Genomic DNA, 6,000 nt, shown 5'->3' with positions numbered 1-6,000 from the left:
TATTAAACGTTACAAAAATTAGAATTATTAGACAAAAAAGGCCTCATGCTTAAAGAGTTATAACCCCAGTATTTCCCCCCTTCCATACTATGTGACATTGCTTGACACAAATTATTGAACTCTCTGAGTATTACTTTTCCTGTCCATGTATCTACCTGTAAAATGTTAACTGAATATATTCAATTTCTCATAGAAGGGCATTGTAATATAATCAGTCTTGAAAAGCTGTGAAATCCTCTGTGCTTTAGTTGACCAGTCTGGGTCATTATGTGTATATAATGAAAAAAAAGTAAAAAAGATAGAAGAAAATATTTTTTAAAAATACCGTACATTTCTGAGAATAGAATATAGAATATGTTTGTTAACAGAAATTACTGAAATTCAGGCAAATGAAAGAAAAGAAACCAACACATGGTAACATTTTGAAAAGTTCAAATTGTTTTTCTCCAAGCACTTATGTAGAAACACACACACACACACACACACACACACACACACAGAGTCATACACACACAATATTAATGATTGCCTATCTATAATGAAAATAAAAATTATTGACAACAGAATTTATCCACTAATAAGTATTGGCTAAAAAGGAAAAATTCTATGATTTCTAAGGGAAAAATTGTATGTGCAAATAAGTTACTGTTTTTATGCCAAAGAGGAAAAAAAATCATCTATAGATATCCAGGAATTCAGAAAATTTACCATCCTTGTTCCTTTCCTGAAAGTGTTACCTGAAGAAATATAGTGGTTGATAGGACTAAATGAAAACAAAAACATTATGAGTGAGGAAGACATTCCGTTGGGGGAAAAAGGATTATGGAAAATAAAACCTATAAAAATAGGATCTATGTTTTATTACTTGCTGATAATTTATGAGACCCATAAATATAAAAATAATTTCTGACAGAGACCAAATGTGTGTCAAAAAGGAAGAGCATCTTCTGTGAAATCCCACATTCTTATAATAAAAAGGGAAAATTGGCACAAACAAGTATAATATGAAAAATTGATATTAAATGATCAATTACTCTTTATCCTTTTGGAAATACATATGTATATGACTATTTTATATTAAAAGCAATGAAAACTAAAATAAAGAGTAATAATTTATAAATCAATGAGGAAAAGAGTATATATATATATTTTAAACAATACACAAAATTTTTAAAGCAAAGAGACATAAAAACATGCAAAAAGCAAAAGCAAAGACAAAAGTGCAAAAATTAACAAGTGGGACTTCATTAAACTAAAAAGCTTCTGCACAGCAAAAGACACAGCACAGTAAAAGGCTGCCCACGGATTGGGAGAAAATATCTGTGAACTACATATCTGATAAGGAGTTAATATCCAAAATTAATAAAGAACTTACACAACTCAATAGAAAAACCCCCACAAATAACCCAATAAAAACTAGGCAAAGGACCTGAATAGACATTTCTCTGAAGAAGACATAAAAAAAATGGCCAATAGATATATGAAAAAGTGCTCAGTACTCCTAATCGTCAGGGAAATGCAAATCAAAACCACAATGAGATATCATCTCATTCCTGTGAGGATGTTTTTTATAAAAAAGACAAGAGTTAACAAGTGCTGGCATGAGTATTGTATTAGTCCATTTACATACTGCTATAAAGAACTGCCTGAGACTGGGTAATATAAAGAAAAGAGGTTTAATTGATTAACAGTTCAGCATGTCTGGGGGAGGCCTCAGGAAACTTACAATCATGGTGGAAAGTGAAGGGGCAGCAGGAAGGAGAAGTGCTGAGTGAAGGTGGAAGAGCCCTTATAAAACCATCTGCTCTTGTGAAATCAGACTCACTATAAGGAGAACAGATTGGGGGAAACCATTCCCATGATTCAATTACAACCACCTGGTCTTTCCTTTGACATGTGGGAATTATGGGGATTACAATTCAAGGTGAGATTTGGGTGGGAACACAAAGCCTCACCATATCAGGTATGGAAGAAAGGAGAATCCATCCACACTATTAATAGCCACATAGATTGGAGCAGCTACTGTGAAAAACAGTGTGCAGCTTCCTAAAGAAATTAGAAATAGAAATACCATGTGACCTGGCATTCCTCCTTTGGGTAAATAACCAAAGGAAATAAAATAATCACCTCATAAAGATATCTGCACTCCATGTTCATTGCAGCGTTATTCACAATATCCAAGATATGGGAACAATCAAAATGTCCATCAATGGATGAATGCATAAAGAAAAAGCAAGATACATATTTCGTACAGATCATATGTATATATATATATATACATACATATATATATAAATATATAAGTGCATGTGTGTTTGTGTGTGTATATATATATATATATATAAATATAGTGGAATATTATTTAGCATTAAAAAGGGGGACAATCCTGATATTCAAACAACAGGGCAAAACTAGAGATTATTATGCTAAGTGAAATAAGTCAGACAGAAAGAAAAAATATTGTATGATCTCACTCATATGAAATATTTAAAATATGAATACATACAAACAGTAATACAGGAGTAGGGTGGAAGGGAGATTGCCGGGATGTGGGAAGATACAGGTCAAAGGTACAAAGTTTCAGTTATAACTGTATTCATAACAAAGGAGTCAATTATCCAAGAAGATATAACAGTTTCTAATGTTTGTGAACTTAACAACAGAATGTCAAAATACCCGAGGCAAAAACTGATAGAAGGGCAAAGAGAAATAAATAACCCTCTATTGTAGCTGAAGATTCCAATAGACTTCTTTAGTAATTTATAGATCTTTATAGATCAAACAGGCTGAAATTTATGAGAATATAATACATATGAAGAGCACTATCAAACAATTGTATCTAGTTGATACTTATAGAATAATTTATTCAACAGTGGCAAAATAGCTTCCTATGAAACTCAAATGGAACACTTAACAAAAAATTTTTTAACAGTTTTAGAGTAATACAAATTATACAAAATATGTTCTCAGACCACAATAAAATTAAACTAGAAATCAGTAACAGAAAGATGGCTTGAAAATCCCAAATACTTTGAAATTAAACAACTCACTTTCAAATACCACGTGGGTTAAATAAACTATTTCAAAAAAAATTTAAATTTAAATGAAAACAATAATACAACCTATCAAAATTTGGGATGCAGTAAAAGTAGGACTCAGTGGGAAATTAATAACTTTAAGTGCATATATTAAAAAGGAAGAATGACCTGCAATCAGCAACCTAAGATTTCACATTATAAAAATTTTAAAAAGATCAACTACAGGTTAAAGCAAGCAGAAAAAAGTAAATAATGAAAAATACCCTAAATCAATAAAATAAAAAACAAGGAAACAATGAAAAATAACCATGAAATCAAAAGCTGATTCTCTGAAAAGAAAAGATCAAGGACATCAATAAATCTTTAGAGAGGCTGAGAAGAAAACAGAAGAAACAATTACCATTATCAGAAGTGTCACTGATCCCATGAATATTACAAGGACAATGAAGCAATACTACAAATAACTTTATGGCCTCACATTTGATAATTCAGATAGAGCAAACTATTGAGAACACAAATTACCAAAGGTCACTCGAAGTAACAGATAATCTGAATATGTTTATATGTATGAAATAAATTGAATAAAAAATAACAATAGCAACAGAAAAGCAACCATGCCCCAATGGTAGTCACTCATTCTACTAATAACATAAGAAAGAAAAGATATCTTTGTCCACAATTTCTTCCAAAATATAAAAGTAGATACTACAATTACTAATAATTCTATGAGAGCAGCATTATTCTAATCCCAATCCCAGATACTGTAGAGGAGAATTTATGTAACTCCATAAAGAACACACCGGAGTCTCATCTTATCCATGGTTTTGCAGTCTGCAGTTAATGTTACCACATTAACATAATTTTATTCCAGTATATTGATATAATTTTTCCATTTCATTAATTATTGTTAATCTCTTCGGCACTCAATTTGTAAATTAAACATTATTGTAAGTATGTAAGTATTAGAAAAACCATAGTACAAGTAGGGTTCATTAATATCCATGACTTCAGATATCCATTAAGGTCTTGGAACGTATCCCCCATGGATAAGGGGGGACTACTACAATATACAAAAAACCTACAGGTAATATGTTAATTCACGAGAAACAGGATGCTGTCCCCCAAAGGTTTAAAACAAAGCATAAACTATTTTACCATTCTATTTTATATCTTACTAGAAGCCCGACATACCCCTAGTTTTAAAAAAAGTGCAATAAAAGGTATACAGAGAAGAAAGAAATAAAACTGTCTTCATTTGCAGATAATACGATTGTGCATAAAATCCCCGAAAAGGAGAGAAACTCCTAGAGCAAATAAAGTGTAGTAAGGTCACAGAAGGCAATATAATGCACAAAATAAAATTGCTTTACTCTATACCAGCAATGAACAATTGGAATCTGAACTTAAAAATCAATATCAGTTACAATAGCCCTACCCCCAAAATTACATGCTTAAATATAAATCTAGCCAAATATGAACATATCCTACATGTTATTAATTATATACCTCATGAAACAAATCAAAGATTATCTAAATAAATGGAGATTGGAAGACGGTATTGTTAATATGTCAGTTCTCTGTGTGATATATCGTTCTCATAATCCCTATCAAAATACCAGCAAGTTATTTTTAGATAATGGCAAATTGATTCTAAAGTTTATGTTGAAAGGCAAAATACCTAGAATAGCAAACACAATACTGAAATAGAAGAATGAATTTCAAAGGATCACACAACCTGATTTCAGGACTTACTATAATACTACTTCAAGACAGCATGGTATTGGTTAAAGAATGAATGCATAGATCAATAAAGAGAGCCCAGAAATAGGCTCACACAAATATAACCAACAGATCTTTGACATAGGAACAAAGGCAATTCATGGGACAAAGCACAGTCTTTTCAATAAACAGTGCTGGAAAAACTGGATACTCATTTACAGAAAAAAAAAAAATCCATTGGCTGGGCATGGTGGCTCAGGCTTGTAATGCCAGCACTTTGGGAGGCTGAGGTGTAAATAGATATTGAACATATATTAATCTATTAATTACCAAATTTGACAAAATCAACTGTATGTACCCGAACAGAGAAATAATATACAAATTCAAAACAACCAAAAATACCAATATAACTGCCTAAATGAGTCTATCCAGATAATCTTATGAATAAATTATGTCAGATAATTTTTTGCTATTTATATGATCTGAAAGAAAATGATATGATGCTTTGCAATTAATTTTGATGAAGGTAAAATTTCTTGGTAACCAATCTCATTGGAGAAATAATTTTGTTTTTATTTTGTATTGTAATCCAGGTACTCAATAAAGGCATGTATATTTATTAAAGGAATAAGTTCTAAAAAGAGAAACTTCTTTACCCAAGGAATTAAGGCTTATTAAATTTGTTTAATTTTAAGGTAAAAAATATATATTTTAAATCTTGGTATAACTTCATTATACAGATATATTAATATAAGATATATTAAGAGGACTGTAATATACTGATTCATTACAATGAAAATGTAATCCCTAAAGAGATGCTATAAATGCTGAAAACACATTTGATTATATTAACATACATATCTTATACAAATTCTTGGTATAAAAATAGTATATTATGCATTCTATCTCAAAGGAATAGTTGACATTTAGCTTAATAGTAGAGTGATACATTCCCAATAAAGTTAACAATAAAAATAGTGAACAAACATTGTGGTTTGACATTGATCTAGCTCTTGTTGGCTAGAAAATTGTGATCAGATTATAAATATAATAAATGGTATAAATTATCACCTCTTTTTATTGAATGTGTGCCAAATATTTAACTCAGAATTTTACATATAATATGTGCATAATACGTAATAGTACTATTAGCAATGATTATACATTAAACATAAACTATAATATGATTAAAACCAATTAAGATAATTCAACGAGAGAATAATTTTTAAAATGATGCACAGAG

The sequence above is a fragment of the Callithrix jacchus genome, chromosome 17, assembly GCF_049354715.1.
Source record: "Callithrix jacchus isolate 240 chromosome 17, calJac240_pri, whole genome shotgun sequence".
Classification (NCBI taxonomy): domain Eukaryota; kingdom Metazoa; phylum Chordata; class Mammalia; order Primates; family Cebidae; genus Callithrix; species Callithrix jacchus.
This window is presented reverse-complemented; position numbering follows the sequence as displayed.